Raw genomic sequence first — 19,111 nt, forward strand, 5'->3', positions numbered from 1 at the left:
AAATTTATCAGCTGGTAGATCTTGAGCTTTATGGGTTTCCCTTGAGAATCTGACCAGAGCAAGGACTTCAGGAACAGGCTCCAGGATTTCAGTTTAGCCCTTGCTCGTGAGAAGCCCACAGCCAAACAGGGGAGCTGTTAATGGTAAACATATTAATTTAAGAGCAAGTGGTAAACAAGAGTCCAGCCACAGAGAGTGCCCTGCAAAGCAGTTGAATTTCAGAGCAGTGCAGAGATGGCAGATCACGGAAATTGTGATGCCATGGTGGGATGCTCGTAGATCTTTTCTCTCTCTTGCTGCTTATTTGAAAAGCCACAGGAGAGGGAGGTTTTCCCGCAGGACCTCTGTGTGACCCCAGTCCCAACTGGCTGCCAGCAACTGTGTGTGTGCTTGCCCGTGTCATGGCAGCGCACGGATGGCTTGACGGAGTTTACTGCTTTCTGGCTTATTTTAAGTACTTTTGGAATCTTCTGCATCCTCTAGCAAACTGGGGCAGGCTGACCTCTAAACCACATAATCTGAGCATAAGTTAAAAAAGGAGCCCAGAATTTTCCCTTCCCGAATAGCACCGCTGCCGACGATCTCTGATCCAGCTTTAATGTTTAATTGGATGACCGGGTTTTAAACGGAGCATTCTTTAACCCGGCTGACTCTGCCTGCCCCCATCCCCCTGCCCAACAGCAGCCTCACTCCAGTTATCAAAGTGTCATTAGTAGAGACAGCTGCCTGTAAACAACAGGAATGTCAACACAACTGTCTCGGTCAACAGGAATTTAACTTTAATCTGTTCATTACTTAAAGATACATCATCCTCTTTCTGCGCTGTTATCTACATCACTTGCAGACAAAGGCGGAGAACAAATTGATGGGGAGGGGGGGGTGTCCGTGTTGGGGGGTGAACTGGTCCTGCCTCAGCCAAGCTGGTTCTGTTCATCATTTCCAGCGTCTCCCCACCCCCAAACCCTTGCAAGTTCCTCTCCTGTACATGTATATATATTTGCTGGATTGCGGGTGAGGGGGGTCAGGAGTTCCTTGTTTAGCTGGAAACAGATACTACATATTTATAAATGTAAACTTGGAGCGCTGCCAGACTCCTGCATTTAAGTGATTAACAAATGTTTCCCTTCAAGTGGACACCTCTTGTTCTAAATATATTTGACAAGAATGTAAAGAGTCAACTGGAGGGTAGAAAGGGCATACCGCAAAGCGTGTTCTGCAGAGGCTGCCAGCGTTCGTGGGCCGGGGCGCTGCGGCCGGCGATGCTGGCGGGTGCCAGCCGAGTTCACGGCAGGCAGGCTGCCAGCGCAGCCCAGCCTCCCCGCTGTTTAACGACAATGGATTTACTGCTTCTCTGCATATTGGTGTTATTTTGTGTAAACAAGGTTAACACTCCTTTTAAATTAAATACACCACCTGGTGACTGAATGCCTGACCTTGGCAGACGTCTTTCACCTGGTCTCCAAAAAGGGTGGGTACCCCGGCTGTGCCGCTGCCCTTTTCCACCCACCGGCTGCCTTTAATGCCTCGTCCTGTAAAAGTGTGTCAGTCTGCACAGTGCAGAGCCTTTCTGGGGCTGCTCCCACCTCCAGATGCACAGGACAGCCCGGAGTAGGAAGGTATTTCTTATGAGCAGGAGTGTGATTCTTTCGTAATCTTGTGTGTCGCGTGTTATTCTTCTCTACCATGGCCCTGCCATTTCCCTTCTACTTTACCCCAAATAGTTCTCCTGCTTAATCACAATGCATTGGATCTTCCTGGATTTTCTGTTTTGTCTGTGAAGAGGAGTTTCTGACTCTGACCCCTCTTCCCCTTCAAGAAAAAGATGGGCAAGCTTGAGAGCGATCTCCCTCTCCCCTTTCCAAATGATAATCTGGAAAATAAAGCATTCTTACCTTTGCTAAAGTGTCGAAACTTTTTCACTTCTAAAGCATCATCTGTCATACAGATTCAACTAAGGTGTTTGAAAGATAGCTGATTCTGCCGCCTTTGATATCTCTAGGGCTGCCTCTCTGTTTAAGGTTGAAGTCATTCATCATGGTGTGTTAATAATTAAGAAAATCCTATACTGGGTAAAGAAATCTGAATTTTAAGCATTGGAATTAAGAGTCTACAGCTAAACAGTAGCTATGTAATGAAGAAAACCACTTGAAGACCCCAGTACACAGACTGTATCAAGCCTGCAAGTCCCGTGAGTGAAATGTGTATTGGAGTTTGTAAACTCTGCAGGAGAACAGAGATCCACCAGGCCCAGTGACACACAGAGCTTATAAATTTCACAAGGCTGGGAAGCACACTTGAGGACAAAACCCCCACCAGTGCTACAGATCTAACCTTCAGTGGCTGGCAGCAAGGAAGGACTGTGACTTTGGAAGGATCGGGGAGAGGGTGGGGTGGGTGGAGTGCTGGGTCCCTGTATGGTGGCACCGAGTCTCTGGTTAAAGGCAATTCCCAGGTACATCAGTAGACGTTTCCTGGCAGGACTTCTATATGATTTTCATTAAAGTAGCTCATTTCTTGTAGTCTGACTTTGCGTCAGGATCTACCTTTCAGCTTTCTAGTTTAAATGGAGATACGTGGCTTTTTCTTCTAAGGGTGACATCCCTTCCTAGTTGTGGGTAGCTCAGTAGCTTCATTCTTCCCACAAATTCCTGGAGGGTGCCTGCTGTTATGTGCTATTTTTTTAAGTGTCGGACCTCAGTGATATACTTTGATGGTAAAATTACCAACCTACTTGAATTTTTATTAATTCTACATTCGCTGCTTTCAGTTTTACTGATTTTCCCCTTGTTCTTGTGCTATGAGAAAGTAGAGTTAAGGGTATTCTGTTTTTTCCCTGGAAACTTTACAGAGAAATCTTAATAATTTTAAACAAACATTTAAATATCTAGATAAGAGCACTCAGTTGGATAACGAAATAGAGATGATGGGAAGTAAACTGGAAGACTGTATTTAAACTATTATGATAAGACATTTTTTAAAAGAAAATCCAGACAGATAGGTACAATATATGTAAAATAATATTCTATAAATATATGTGCTAAATACAGTTTTCCCAAGCATTTTTGGAAAGAATCTCCTTACTCAGCGACTAACTTATGGAACACGTTCTGATTTTATGTAAAAAATGCTGCACATTTAGAAAAAAATTGTTCAAGTTTTAGTGCATAGATGTTGTCTGGCTTGTAGGCTGGGTGCCTGTTGCTGGGCAAAAGGCTATTCCAGTGCTGGCGAGAGTGACAGAGTTTTAAGGGATGAGCAAAAAGCAGAGTTTTTCAGAGAGCTGCCACATTTGTACAGATAAGGCTAGTCTAATTAAACTATCACTGCAAAGTCCCCAGATTGCCCAGGCCCTTCTTTTGCTCTTAGCTGGAGTTTGGATTCTGTTCTCCAAGAAACACAGTCTCTTTGAACTCTTTCCCCTTTGTGTTTCAAGGATTGTTCTCATCTGTGCTATAAAGAGCCCCTGTTATCTGCAACAGAGCGCGGTACATCTATCCTGGCTGGACCACACAGTGATAGAGCTGGGAGCTCTGAGCGATACCTCATACCCATTTGCTTCCTCCTGTCTGTTTTCTCTCATACAGAATTCTCTCTCCGTAGCCTTACAGAGCAGAATTGCTTTTCACGAGGTTTATGATAAGCTCCTGATGTCCTTTTCCTGCTTCCAGAAGCTGTTTGCTAAAGGACTCACTTTTTCTTTCTTTAACAGCCAGAACTAAAAGCAGTTCTGTCATCACAAAGTGTCAACGCTGTTGTAGGAACAGGAAAATAGTAAGATCACACAGAGCTCAGCCAGGTGCAATGGCTAACACTTGAACTTTTAGAAAATGGTCTGCGCAGGTCAGTTTTTAAATAACTTGCCTGTATGAAAGAGTTTTTCTGTAAGCTTGTTGCTTTGTATTCAGTCTGCAGTGGGTGCACCTGAACTGATACACACATGAATTTAGGTATCTTTGGTTCCTTAGGGTACAAAGCAGACATCAGACACCATATAAGTTACATATTGTAAGCAGGACAAGAAGTACTGCTGAATATGGGGTATGATTCTCCTTAAAAATACATCAGAGAAGTAAAGAAGTGAGAAAAAAAAAGTTATTTACATTAGTAAACAGTGCTGGCACATAAACAAATGGGATAAACTGACGATGAAAAAATCTAAGTTAGAAATTAGAAGAAGATTTCTAGTGAGTGGAGGGCTGACACTCTTGAATAGCCTTCTAATAGGTGCAGTTAAGGCAAATAATGAAACTAGTTTTAACTTGGAGTTCAATGCATTTTAAAATAGGATTACACAATGTTGTTGCATAGCAGAGAGCTGGGTTTACTGACCTTGGAAGTTCTTCTCAGTCTTGTGCTACATTATTCCTTCTAATTATTGTGTGGCACTGACCTTCAATAATATCTTTTTTTCAGTTTTCCATCCTAACTTACCTAAACTTCAAATATTTTGGTTGAAATCCTACAGTTCTGGCATAAAAATTAGCACTTTTTCCCTCTTAAATTGTGAAACTGTCCAGGCGTGTTACAGAAAAACTTGTTGTTCTGCTCGTGCATTATAGACCAGTTTAATGGGAAAGATTTAGTGTTTCCATCTCTGGAGGGTGGGAATGAAACTTGGCAGGGTGGCTGTCTTTGTGCAATTTGCTGCCCTATGGAAAATCTGCCCCACTTTTCATCCAGTTTCGAAGATTCTGAGAGGAAAAAAAAAAAAAAAAAAGAAAAAAAAGCCAGTTCGTGTATGGTCAGCGGAAACTTACTGGAGTTCAGTCGCCAAGTTTCCAGATAGTGCATGCACTGAATATGTGCCAGCTTTTGTATGTATAACCAGATTGCATACATACTATGACTGAGAAGAGCATGAGTCCTGTCTGGGACTGAGCTGGACGTCTGCTGAAACTTACTGCTCCTCTTTTCTGAGAGCTGCTGTGGTGCCAGAACAGAGAGCAGAGATAATTTTCTTGCTGCTTAATTCTTCCCAGCTGGAGCTCGTGCTGTGTGGAGGACAATGAGGAATGGAGACCCGTAATTTTGACATTTCCTAGATCTGGTCATGGAACCATCAGGAGTGAGCCAGGAAAGAACCTCAGGAGTTCTAGACCTTCTCTGTGCTAGGACAGGATAAGCAACGGTCTGGACAATACTTAGCTGTTTCTTTCTTTTTTTTTTTTTCTAGTGCCACAGGTCCCTAAGTCATCTATCCTAGCACTCAGATTTCCTTAAATGTTTCTTTATCTCTACCCCAAATCTTGCTAGCCTGAGTGGACATGTAAAATAGTTTATTCCTTTCACCTTTACTTCTACTTTTATTTTTTTGAAGGCTGCTAGCATTCCTTTCCTCCTCTTACTGAGACAGCAAATTTAAGTCCTCAATATTTCCATGCTGGTAGAAAGAGGACCCTTCCTATTTGGTACAAATCTTTTTTGAATTACAGTGCCAAAGGTAGACCCCAGTCCTCCAGCTGGTACCTGATGCTGGGAAGCATCATCTACAGATTGCACGTGATCCAGTAGGACATTTTCCTTTTTTCCCCCTCCAATATCCTAATGTCGATGACTTGTCTGTCACTAAGGGTATCTCCCAGATCATCTTCCGCAGAAACGCTACTTATCTTCCCTCCAGGATGCAGCACTTTACATTGGCCCCTCTTGAACCACATGTTGGTTTATCTGAGACCATTCCTCCAATTAATCAAGACGATGTTGTATTTAATGTTACTCTCCAATCTGCCTGAAAAATCCTGCTGGTCTGATATCCTCTACTAGTTGAATAACTGTATTATCTATGCCATTATGATGTTATTTGTGAAGTTTAGGGGACTTGACTTGGCAAGCTTTATAACACAGTATAAAATTTTGAAAGATTTGTTGAGGTTTGTAAACAAGCTAATAAATACAGTCACTGATGTTCCTGATGTAGGAAACTTATAAACTCTCTCGCCCATGCAGACATGTACACACAGTACTTGGCAAAAGGATGGCAAAGTGACTTTTAAACACACAGAGCACATGTTAGAATCAGGGCAGTGCTGCTCTCATTCAACTTTTCTTATCTTCTGTGCTTCTTTGCAGTGGAATAATGCCAGTTAGAGAGGCTTGGGAAAACAAGAAAACTTGAATAAAATGTAGTGGCTCTATTGGGATTTCTCTGCATGTATTGTGTTCCAGTTTCATTCCCTCTTCCTCTTCCCTCGCTTTTTCTTGCATTATATTACTTGATGTGTGTGTGTATCTGGATGTGTGTGTCTGTGCCAGCTAGATGCCAGCAGAAACCGAATAAAAAAAAATAAATTGTTGATTTGATCATTCTTTCACTGACTGTGTTCGTCTCTGAAGTTCCTATTGTTTCTGATAGTTCTCTTGCCGTGGGGACTGGATTTTTGCCAGCTGGGTGCCAAAAGCCAGTGAAAATAAATAGATACATACTAGGGATTGTAGAGATTAAAATACCTACCATTCTGAATTACCCAGGGGTAATTTAGAAATACCATTTTGTTAAAGGTACCTGATCTGCTTTTATTATACACAGGATTACTGGTGAATGAACCAAAGGAGAGATAATATTTTAAATCTTTGATTAACAGTATATGTCTATCCTTTTCACCTCTTTTTTGAAAAGATGGGTGTGGTGAAAAAACAGATATTTCCTGTGACTCATCAAAGAAAGAAAACAAGTCAAAGGTAGGACGATAAATACCTCCGTTCCAGCAAACTGGGTGATTACCATAAAAAAAAAAAAAAAAAAAAAAGCAGCTTTTCCCCTGAAGTTAGACCATATAATATTGCATAGTACGAACTTATTAACAGGTTGGCCACATGTCTCAATGAGACCAATCTATCCTTGAATAAGCACTTATATCTCTTCCATATCCCTGGGCAAAACCAATGTTCTGGAGCTGAGATTTTGTACTTAACTATAAGATAGTTGAGTGGATTTTGCTTTAATAAGATTAAAGAGAGCATGCATTTATCTGATCCAGGTAATGTGGGAAGTGCAGAGACAAAAAAAGAACAAGTCACCTGTAGGGGAGAGGGTAGGTTGAAGGTAAAGAACTAGTAAACAGACACTTTAGGTTCTGTTGCTGTATATTCATCTCTGTCTGAGACATGCTGATTATTTGGGAAAAAAAACCAGTTTGCAGATGCCATCTTCCAAGGGCAATAAAACACAAAAAATTGTTGCTCAGAAGCACAAAGCAAGACTACAGTGCTACATCTATTGCTTCATTATGAGGCAAACTTTGTTTGTCTTAACACTTACAGTAATCAAGTTTATGTAATTTGCAAGAGTTCCTATCTTTCAGTAACATTTCTTTTAATCAGCAGATGAATGAAATTACACAGAATATTTTGCACAGGCTTTCAGTATGAACAGGTATGTTGGACTATACTGAAATACGTATTGACAACAAAAAAAAGTAGACTTCTGGGAAAGAGGGTTATTCTTTGTCTACCTATGAAGGAACACTGTGGAAACTGCCATTGCTAGGAGTTGCCACAGTACTACAAACCCAGGCATACAGCACCATTTTGCACTGGGCAGGAGATAGACTTCATGACTGAGTGGATTTTTAATTTCCTAATTCTATGTCTCCTTTCTCTGCCCCTTCTTAGCATGGCCCTTTCAAATATTTCTCCCATAGAAAAATATCTCCAAGAGAAACTGGCCTTGTGAAGAGGAACGGTGAGCCTAATCAGGTTCTCTTTTGTGTTTCTTATGAAGGCCACAGGTTCCCAAGGATTATATGGCAACAGCAGAGTAGCAGAACAATGGGCAAGTTTGAGATGAGATACTTCCTCTGCTGTTTCCAAAGCAAACAGTGGCAGGGAGCATGCTGTTCCCCGCGTTGGAGCCCTGTGGAAAGACCTCGTTATGCTAAGTATACTGCAGGAGATACAGAAGCAGATCAATATGTGGCTAAGTGTCTTAGCTTTACTTTTATTATGTTTGACAGCGATGACAACATCGTGTGTATGTCACATATAAGATGACTAATGTGTGTACATGTGTGAACCCCTTGCACAAACAGGTTTTCCCATAAACTTTTAGGGAAGAGCAAGCTCCCTGAGAGCAGATCAGAGCATGGATTGAATCTAAAAACAAAATAAAGAATCAAACAAACCTCAAACTAATTTCAGGTCTTATGAGATGCTGCAGTGCCATCAATGTCTGGAAATATCCACCACAAGTGGTTTCAATCCAGAATGATTTCCAGGAAACACTTGCCTTAAGTTGCGCTACAAAATGTGTCATCAGGATGTTCTCTGTGTTCCTGACCTGAAGGAGGGTGAAGAACGCTGCAAGGCGGTGTGAGAAAGTAAGGAAGTGAAACAAGAACTTTTTGTGTGAGTTGACGATTTGCTCTTGGGTGAAGATTCCCTCCAACACACCAGAAGTGAACCAACCAACATAAGCCATTTTTCTGTAGAGAGCTCAGTCTCTATAGTAGGCCAGCAGCCAGATGAGGGGTTTTAAAGAAGAGTTATGGTAGTTATAAAGAGGGAAAAAATTTGCAAACACTGATAATAATACTCCTACACAGGAAGGTTTGAGCCAGTCACACTACTCCCCCCCTTTTCCAGTGAGATTCAGAGTTACATAGGAACAGGAGATTGTTTTGGCTGGGATTAGATAGCACAGATGGTACCAAAATGTGTAACACCTACCACAAGTTCTTTAGTTTCATATCATCTGCACAACAGTTCTTCTTGGCCTTTTAACAGTTCATTGAATGGAGGAAGAGGAGAAAAAGACATTGGACAATTGCTGGAAATGTGCAAGTACTGTTTTATTTTATCTTTTGGAGAATCCATACAAAAGCATGTAGATAGGCTCATATAAAATCTTGCATATATCTTCTGTGAGATGGTGTGAAACGTCGCTTGGCTCTTCTCTTTCAAGAATCCCCAAAACTTGGCAAGTAAATCTCACAACACATTTGAGAATTACATCAGAAATGGTTTTGCAGATACATACAATGAGGTACAGGAATTTTAACCAGTTTTTCCAGAATCACCAAAGGAGATTGAAGCATGGGTGGCTTATCTCCATGGAGCTTCTCAGGAGTCCCACGGACTTTGTTTTGTGCCCTGACATAAATAGCAGCAGTCTTTGGTTTTCTTTGACCTTGCAGGTCTTCTACATGACCTACAATAAAACTTTCTCTTCCTGTCCTAAATTTTCAAATAAATGCTATTGTAGCAATTCATCTACAGCTTGTGATCCCAGGAATATTTTACTGCCAATTTGAATATCATGCTTTATTCAGTGTATCTAGTTCTTACCTTCCTCTACCAAAGACACACAATTTCTGTGCTTTTATTAGGTTTTCTAGGGGTCCAGAAGAAAGAGAATGGAAAATACACTTCTTCCTTAAAGAGAAATACAAAAAAAATTCTAAACACAGGCAGTGAGGTGCCACTGTAATGGACATACTAGAAATAACAAGACTTCCAGATTGAAATTTTCCAGGTTGCCTATTTGATTTGGTTTCTGCAGGTACTCAGCACTCCTAGATAGCTTCGACATATTCACTGTAACGTTATTTAACAATTAGGCTGAAAGCATGGAGTGTTCCCTGAGAACTAACTGGGAAGAGCTGATGGCCTAAATCCTGTCTTTTGAATATGCAGCCACACAATTTAAAAGCGTTTGAGATTTTTTTCCCTAACTAAAAAGAGCCCTTTAGCTACACAGAGTAAAGGAAGACACTAGGTCCCCATTAAATGGGGAACTATCTGCCTTAGGACTTCAAGTTGGCTAATGTTCAGGGAAAGGTTACTCTAACCACATGTGCAGCGAGCTCCCTATTGATGTACCCAACGAGCAATGCAGATGTCATTGCATTGACTTCGGCTTAACTCCACTGCAGAAGGACATGGGCTGCTGGTTCATTCTCATGCGTGCCTCTGAAGAACTTATATTAAGGAAAATGATGAAACTTTAGTTGGTGAATTAGGTCTGCAAATGTATCCGTGCAAAAGAAATCCACGGTTTTCAATGTCTCAGGAAAGCGAGGCAAATGCAAGGTGTAATTCAAAGCCATTATACCACTTGCTGTAAATATTGTTTTCATAAAGCCAGCCTACTCATATGCTCAGATAACCCATCCTATTATTCTGGTAGCTACAGGACTCCTGAATCACACCTACTTGAACCTGAGGGATTAGAGGTTTTGCTCTTTAAATAGCATAGGTGCTGGGCTGGCCACATTTTTCAGACCTCTTTGAGGAAGCAGAATTGATTTTTTTTTTTTTAAACAAAAAAATCATTCAGGGCCCCAAAATAGGCATAAGCGAGCCTCCTCCTTTTGTAATTGTGTTTTTAAAAATCAGACACGTAAAATCTTTTGTAGCTGTAGGCTCGAAACCTCTTTTGTGGAAACACTGGTGCACTGTAATTGGTTGAGTACTGCTATCCAGCCTGAGAGGGTGACCTTTCACACTCTGCCCTAAAAGAACACTATAGAAAGAGAGGTGGCGTAATCTGGGTTAAAGGCTTCTTACTAACATGTTGAGAGCTTGTTTCACACACACACAAACAGTTGCACGAAAGCCCCAGCCTGATGATAACTTAGTACTTTAGCATGGTGCTCTTGAGACAGCTCTCTTCTGAGAGAATAAAGAAGGGCCCCTTAGTTGAAATGCAGGACTGAAGCTCTTCATAACCACCGGGCAACTGTTACGAGGGAAAAAGAAAGTTAAAAGAGATGAGAACAAAAGGGGCTATCCTTGTTACAAGGCTCTGGTTCTAGACCTCAAAAACTCCTCTCCCCTAATCTTTTTATTCTTTTTCTCTGTATAGCCCCAGGTTTTGACAGTGAAATCTCTTGTCTTTCTGGGCAAGCATATTCAGTGCCATTTAAGAAATTCCCGTGGATCTGCCTTTTTCATGATCTCTTCGTACACAGAAAAAGAGGAAGAATAAAGGTGAGCATCATTGCTTATTTGGTTGAGAAGTGAAAATAATGGGATATTTCTGAAGTTAGGCAATGACAGCCAAACTGTAGCTTGAGTAGTATAAAGACTCTAAACACCGTGCTGTTATATTTAGCACATAGGAATGTGTAAAGATGTGCTTGCCTAGGTTGTGTGCAGACTTGGCACTTTCATGTTTGACTTCAGAGGGACCAAATTCGTGGCTGGTTATTCCATGCCACCACCATGGGTAAAGGTCCTGGGTGCCATGAGTGCAGTATGATCCCTTAGCTTGCAAAGCCTCCCCAGGGCTAGCAATGTGCCCTGGGCTGGTGGGTCACGGGAACAGCTACTTGCACCTCAGTAGCCCCCTCGCCTCTCCATTCTTTAATGCTTACTTCAACGTTGATTAATACGTTACACCCATCTCTTACAGCTTATAAATTTACATTTCATTTTTCCACCTTATTCCTTTCCTAAGTTTTCTTTTCCATATGACCCAATTTTCTTTCTTATAAATTTCCACATATTCAACATTTGCTCTGCCATTCCAAATTATCTGTATATTGCTACTGTATATGTAATTAATGTTAATAAATTGTTACACACTAACAGTGATTCCTATTAGAAAAAAAAAAAAGGCCATTCAGGAATTGCTTTAGTGCAGTTTCTTATCTACTTACATCCAGTATGATGTCCACAAAGTAAAACGAGATGATAAAGTTCTATATTTATCACAATATTAGACTCTTTCACAAAGGTTTTTCTTCTGGATAACAGTTAATAGGGCCAGGGAGCTCCAAAGTCAGTGCTAAAAGTCTGGTTTGCTCTGGACCTTATGGACTTACAGCAGTCCTCCTTAACTTCATGTGTGCCAGGTAGCACAGATTGCTTGAGCTCATACTTTCTGTAGTGTTTAACTTAATGCTCTTTGTGTCCTCTGCAGCACAGTTCAGCTTTGTTAGCCGTGTCTATGTTTCTGACAACAGTGACCCATTTCCAGTCTTCTGAACTACTGTTTTGGTACTTTTTACTTCAAAATCTTTCAGGACTGGCCACTAAATTTACAACTCTCCTCCAGAAAGAAGCCCCAGAAGTATAAGGAAGATTGCAACCACTAGCTGACTTTGATTCATCATGGACGGACCCAATGGTAGTCATCCAGGCTGGTGGGCCAGCCCTGAAGAGGACCAAGAAGACAACCAACCACTCCGAGTTGCAAAACCTGATTCTGAACAAAGCAAATTCAACGCTGCTGAAGTTTAGTTTCTCGTGGATTAAAACTTGATCTCTTTACCTTTGGAGACTGAGGTGAAGGTTCTGTTATTTTACAGGAAAGAATATATTTGATGAGTTCATCAGAGCCTATGGTTGGAATATTTTGTCACAGCACGAAATCATCACACAATACAACACGATTGGCAGCTGCTTCCTAAGAGCGACCCATGGTTGTGGTAGGAAAGGTTGCAGCTGCTCGTGATGGAGAGCCATTGGCAGTCAGTGACGGGGACTTGCCCACAACGTCCCTTTGAACCACGTAGAGCACTGGCTAACCTTCCACATCCCTCGCTTTGGGGTTTGCCCAATTCTTTGCCTCACACCTACAATTTGGGAAATAAATTGCTTTACTCCTGATTAGCTAGTTTACGTATAGGAGAAATTGGGTAGGTATCCAAAGGTATTTATAGATACATCTGAACAAAATAATTGCAGGAGGACTGCACAGAGAAACACTATCATTTAAAAAAAAAAAAAAAAAAAAAAAGAAAAAAGGAAAGGGAAACTACAGATTTTATTTCTAAACCTTTCCACCAGGAAAGGTTACGAAATTTAGGGAAATGAGCTGCAGCTGACATGCCTGACAAATAACTCTCACGGAATCTATAAAGTGAGTTTATTTGTGCCATCTTTTACAGGAAGGGCTGTGCACGAGTTTTGTAGCATTGCCACTGGGGTTGTTGAAACACCCGGCTGGTGATCAACATTTTGGATGCTCATGAATAACCGGAATATGAGCACCTTAAGCACAAATTCAACAAAGGTTTTTTCAAGTTCATCATCACATATGAGATTGCATCATTCAGAGTGGCATTTATAGCCATCAGTACTATACAACCCATGGTAACAGATGACATTGCATGCTGAAAGAGGCCGTGAAAGGTCTTTCATACTGTTTCCTGTTCCTAATGACAGCTTTTACTGCCAGTTAGGACAGAATCCAAACACATGAAGTCATGATGGCTGTAGGTGTTGATCTGGATATGAAATGTATTAACTTAGCTTATGCAGCACCGATTAACAAAGACAAGGTTTTCGGTGCACGTGTTGTATGCACAGTGCTAGAGAAACCTATAGGTGAAGGGACAGAGGGAATGGGCATGAGAAGATAGGATAGTACACTGTTAGCAAACAATTTGATGTACAGAAGTATTTTGTGTTAAAAATGTATTTGGATGCCCCCACAGATAATAATTTGGACATAGTGCCCTGAGACTCTGTTCCATTTTACTATAAAAGAACATACGTCTGTGGGTCCAGCTAGGAGGTTTCTCAGCTGGATGAAAGTGACATTTATCTCTCATATGTGTTTTTGTTTGTGTGTGTATATTCTGCACGTGTATTTTCATGTTTAGCCAAGAATTCCACATCTATAGAATGCTCATGAATATTTTATAGCTTTTGTTCATGAATTCATTCATGAGTTTTATAAATAGTGATAATTTGAAAAAATAATATGTCTGAAAGGCAATACCACTTTACCTATGAATGACCTCTTTCTCTTTTTATTTTCCCTAGTTTGGATATGTTTTCCCAAACAGTCTGTGAAAGTGTTTACTGGTCTATTCACTTTTACTAAACCTGAGGTGTTAACAGTACAGAAATGAACGTATACATACTCCCTATGTATAGTTACATCTTTTCCAGCCTATAGCTAACAAGAGACCTTTAATTGCACTGAAACTTGATCTCTGCAGGCCAAATTTGTTGGTCAGTGCAAACTTCAGGGCACGCTGTGCTGGATGGGTCCTGCGCTGCCTGTGGGTTTGCTGCTCCCCAGGCCCAGCCTGGCGTTGATAGCTTGTGGCTGGGCTGTCTCACATTCCTTTTTGGAGTATAATGTGTGTGTGTGCGTGTGTGTGTATAAGCATGCGTGTGAGCGTAATAAGTAATATAGCATAATCCCCTTCCGATGACAGAAGCTTCAAGTGGTTACAAGTAGCAGACCTGTTTTCAGATGCCTGAGGTAACTGTCTATAAGGTGCATGGTAAAGAAATAATTAATTACACTTACTGGTTGAAATGGGGGAAACGACATATGATAGCATGCTTTTGTTGCAAGTGCTTTGATTCAACACGAGGCAGGATTTTTGGTGAAAGAAGTGTCAAGGCATAGAGTATTTTTCTGCAGTCAAAGGTTGAATTTAAGTAATCACCCAGTGCAATTTTACCCATATCAGATGTTCACAACTACAATGCACACAGGGGGAGGAAAAGAAGTGAAAGATGGAAACAGAGAGAAAAAACATCCCCTAAATTCTGAACATGCAGTCTTGCTGAGTAACCACATTCATAACTGAGTGGGAGTGATTTGTTCTGACAGCACAAGTCTACTAATTTTGCTGAATTAACAGCACTACTAGTAGTGGGTAGAGCAGGAAAAAAAAAAGAGGAGATTTGTTATAGACATTCTCAGGATTATTAATTATCAGGTGATATAAAAGATATGTGGTCTACAGTATCACAAAAAGTTTGGTTGCATCCTTCTGGTGTGTTGCTTAAGCAACTAAATATCTGGAGCAACGTGCCTAAAAGAACAAGATGCATATTTATATTCTAAAATTAAAGCAGGCTTACACTTGCTAGTGAAAGGGAAAAAGCTAGATCAGCCTGGATTCTTTCTTCACTCTAAAGAAGAGGGCATTTCGCTAAGGATCTTTAAATTAATGTAAACTTTTTTTGTTCCTCGCCTTTGGAAAGACATGAGTCTAAGATTATTCTCTGTTGAAAAGATTAATATTTTCAATGCAAAGTTTGGAATCCACTTCGACAGCCCAGAGCTTCCAGCTGTTGTTTATGCTATTAGTTAGAAAATCCCAGTGCCATTCTTTCAAAACAAAATTAATAAAAAAAAGCTCTATTGAGTTAATTTTGTGGAATTATGTTAATAAGCACAATTTGCACCATGCAGGTTTACTTTGTGGTTTGTGGTGAGTTTGTAGAGGTTTTGTGAGCAACCCAAATGTGGTGACAGCAAAACCTTTCCAAAGCACAGACTTTTATGCTCTAAGCACAGAATTTCCTTTTGTGGTCAAGTGTGACGTGGTTTTTGGATAATAAATGTCTGTAATAAGGTTTCCTTAGGTTGGCTCAAAGGGCCTGCGCCCCTGTTTTTAATGGCTGTCTTTGGAGACGTTTGGGTTACATATATTTTCTTAGAATTGGAGCACTTCTTAGAGACAGCGTTTAATGACCTAGAGGCTGATCCAGAGATGTATTGCTCACTCACCACTTCAGACCACAAGTGCTGACAATATACCTCTGTGTTACCTTGGCTAGCCATTAGGACACGGTTTTATCCAACAGAGGCATCCAAGAGAGGTAGCTGAAAGGGGAGTTAGCTTCAGGTGGCTTGATTGTCCATTGCACGTGCAGTTAAGAGCAACTCTGAGCTTCTCTAATTTTTCCCGGTCAGTACCAGAAGTCCATAAAAGGGCTGGAAGGATCTGGAGCCACTCTGCTCTCCCCTGGGAGAGCAGCACGGTGGGAGCACAGCCGCTGCCGCCGCTCAGGCATTCTGCACCGGGAGCATATGTAGAGCAGAAGTTTTCCAACTTCATATTTCATATTTTCATCCTCCTCAAGTCTAAACTGGTGAAAGAAGAAATATCCCCCTTGTGACAGTCTGGATCATCTAAACTGATACTATTTTTGTGGTGGAAGGGAGGGCAGAGGAAGGAGCCACATTTGCTATAGAAACTGTTTTCTATTCCTACATAATAAAAAAGCAGATGAGGTACGGATTTAAAAAAGGAAAAAAAAAAGCTGAAAGAGGAACCAACATGTTGCCAAAAGCAAACCTACCGAAAAACCCCAACAAAAAGCCCAGCCACCGAAAAAACATGCCTTTTGTAAGGCTCTTTTTGTTGCAAATCAGTAAAAGTTGATTCCTAATGAATTAAAATATTCTAAAAGCTTAAAGCTTCTATCACAGTTGACCTTTAAGGCATGTAGCAGCAAAGAAGTTAATACACTTTGCACATGTTGCAGAGCAACAGGTGGTAGAAAAACCCACGCGGGCTCCTTGCATTCCTTACTTTTCAAACTGGTGGCCCCTGGTATTCTGGGATTTACACTACCTCCCCCAGGCTCTGACTGACAAGCTAATCGGTGTGCTGGGAAGCCCTGAGCTATTGATTCCACTGTAACAGAACACCTCCCCGTCAATGAAACTGCAATGAAATGCTTCAACAACGAAGAAAGGGAGGCATTAGGCTGTTGAGCAACTGGAAGAAATTTGCTTGTAGGTAGTGCGGCAGAAATGAAAAGGCTCTCGGGGGCACAAGCTTGAAAAGCCAGGTTATTAAAAAAGCCACAAAGCTGGAGTCTGGCTGAGTGGAGAAAAATAGTTATGGCTCAGTTAGGCGTATCTAAAAGGAGGAGGGAGGGGAACGCAGCTTTCAAAATTGCGTTAATCCCCCATGTACTTAATTTCTTTTCTTTTATGGCAGCTTGTAGTATAGCAACAAGTATTCAAGCAGTTAATAATTTTAAACAGTTTAGCTTTCCGTAGGCAATATATCTTTAGCCTTAATTAAAATTTTATTTTAGTAGGGGGAAAATATTAAAATGACATTCTGATCATCCTCTAAGATGGAAAATATATGATAATATGAATATTTTATTAGACAAACTATTATTAAACAGCTGGTGCAAAATCTTAGCCACTGATTAGTTTGGTTTGTTTGAAATGCAGGTCACTATTTCTTAATAATGACCCAACAGCCCTCCACTGACAGGAACGACCACTGACACACCACCTGCAAACACAAAGGTCTTAATATCTGTACCGGAATGCCAATATCTCCAAAACAGAACTGGATTCCCGCAGCCCCAGTCCTGGGGATGGTTCCCACTTTGGAGTAAAAAGCCTTCCCAGCACGTCACCTGGGCATGTCTCTCAGGTGGTGGGTCTGTGCTTGTATTGAGACATGATCTTTGCTTCAGGAGAGCCGAGGGGATGGGTATCAGAAGGTGAATCAGCTTGGCCATTTGAATGGGGGTGGGAGTCAGAGGGGAGCTGTCACAGCTGAGCTTTGAGGCTGGAATTTGCATCTGCCATTAATTCGGGAGCCCGAGTTTGCTGACCTTCAGGCAACATGCATGTCCTATCTATTTACTCAGCCTTTTCCTGAGTGAGCTGTCAGTTTTTCTTTTGGAAAGTTCTTTCCCCCCTGCATGGGTCGTTGAGTACAATAAAAAATGTGTAGGCCTTGATTGCACACGAGGCAAAACGGTGACTTGCTTAGGCAGCCAGATTAATTTTTCAATGACAATAAGATGGCTGATGTACATAAAGTAAAACCGTCAAAAGTGGCCTTTTTGGAATTTTCAATCCCATCAATTATTGCCTGTTGTAGGTTCAAGAATTTTGCCTTGAACAAACAATGGAGGAGGCTTTTCTGTACGCTGTTAGTTTTTTTTGGTGGTGGTGGTGCCATCTATCTGAGTTTATCTATGAACATAAATATATATAGGGGCTGTCTTCCTGTAATGGAGTGCTCTGTGTAGAGAGGGGATGGGGAAGCTGGATGCTAAAGGTTAGGCTCCATTTGCTTGGCATCTAAACCTGTGTTTTAAGCATATATGGCCTAGGTCTGCCCACAGGAGCTGTGCTTGAGTGGGTACCGAGCATCGCGTGGCTGCGGTGGGTAGTGCTGGGAGAGCAGTGCCTGGCTGGCTCCACAGTCACGGTAACACGGAGGACATCCATGAGTTAAAAAGGGAATCAAGGAGGCAGAGAAAGTATTAAAAGAAAATCACCTTAAAAACTTAAAATCACAGAAACCCAACTCCTACCTATACTGAAGCCAATCAGAATATTGACTTTGATTTTGGTTTGACCAGAATAGAAAAAAAAATAAAATCTTTCTTTTATTAAATATGTTCTGTCTGATGGAGAGTGACACATGCACAAATAATGGCTCTTTCCTAAAGCTGACCCGTATCTGTTTGCCTTAATTCTGTTCTCGTCCTTGGATGAAATTCCTCTGAGGTTGATGGACATTCACCGAAAACTTGGATTTGTGTCAGCAACATTAATTAAGCTGAATCCAGAAATATGCAGCCCAACACAGAGGAGTTCTGTTTTACATTTGTGCAGTCTGGGCCAAACTCTCATGGACTTTCCACTCATCAAAATGAAATGCTTCTGCCATGAAATGTATATGAGCAACATACAGCTCAGCTGAATAGCAGGCCAACAGCTGTAGACCTGACTAATAAATTCCCTGAATACCATGTTATCAGTATTTGGGATGTTCTTCTAAACTCAGATATTCCTACTGGTATTTTTTTGGTTGTTTTTGGATTCATTCGATTTGATCTGATAGTTGTTTAGAATTTAGAGACTGAAGTAGTTATCTGATGATGTGAAAAAAAACACTGTAGAACGTAGTGTGTCAATTTTTAATGTGAGAGTTATTCAAACTTTTACAGCACTTTTATGCTGGGAATGTTACCTTATAGAAAATCCAATTTTGAACTCTTTTATTTCACCAATGAGACACTTGTGTTTTGCAAGGAATTTGCCATTTAAAATTTTTAGTCTTGTTTTCCCTTTAAGGGTCTGTAAATTATATTTTTTCCTGATGTTCAAGAAACTTAAACATTAAAAGCTTTGAGACTTTTCCTAATCTATAAACTATGTGTTTGTGTAGACTCTAAAACTGGGCAACACGTATCTCTCAGGTCTAGCTCATACCGGTTACTGATATGGAATCCATTTTCTTTCTGCTACTTTGCTTTACTGCAAGTGTAACAGGAGGAGTAGAGGGTGAGGGCCTAAAGACAGGGAGTTCTTTTCTACTACTCACACACAGAAATAAAAATAAAATAATTTTTCAAGATGATCTATGCCAGGAAGTTTAAAAATAACCAGAGATGGCTGGAACACCTTGGAGAAGATAATCAGATCTGT

At 40.9% G+C, this 19,111-nt stretch overlaps 1 long non-coding RNA gene across 1 annotated transcript; it reads left to right on the forward strand.

Annotated features, from left to right (window-relative positions):
- The first annotated feature begins 10,552 nt into the window (after nt 1-10,552).
- Nucleotides 10,553-12,218, forward strand: LOC121091636. The gene is made up of 2 exons (XR_005828983.1): nt 10,553-10,926; nt 11,996-12,218. It is a non-coding gene; the product is annotated as an uncharacterized LOC121091636 (long non-coding RNA).
- Nucleotides 12,219-19,111: the final 6,893 nt, after the last annotated feature.

Source organism: Falco naumanni, chromosome 7 (assembly GCF_017639655.2).
Source record: "Falco naumanni isolate bFalNau1 chromosome 7, bFalNau1.pat, whole genome shotgun sequence".
NCBI classification, from domain to species: Eukaryota; Metazoa; Chordata; class Aves; order Falconiformes; family Falconidae; genus Falco; species Falco naumanni.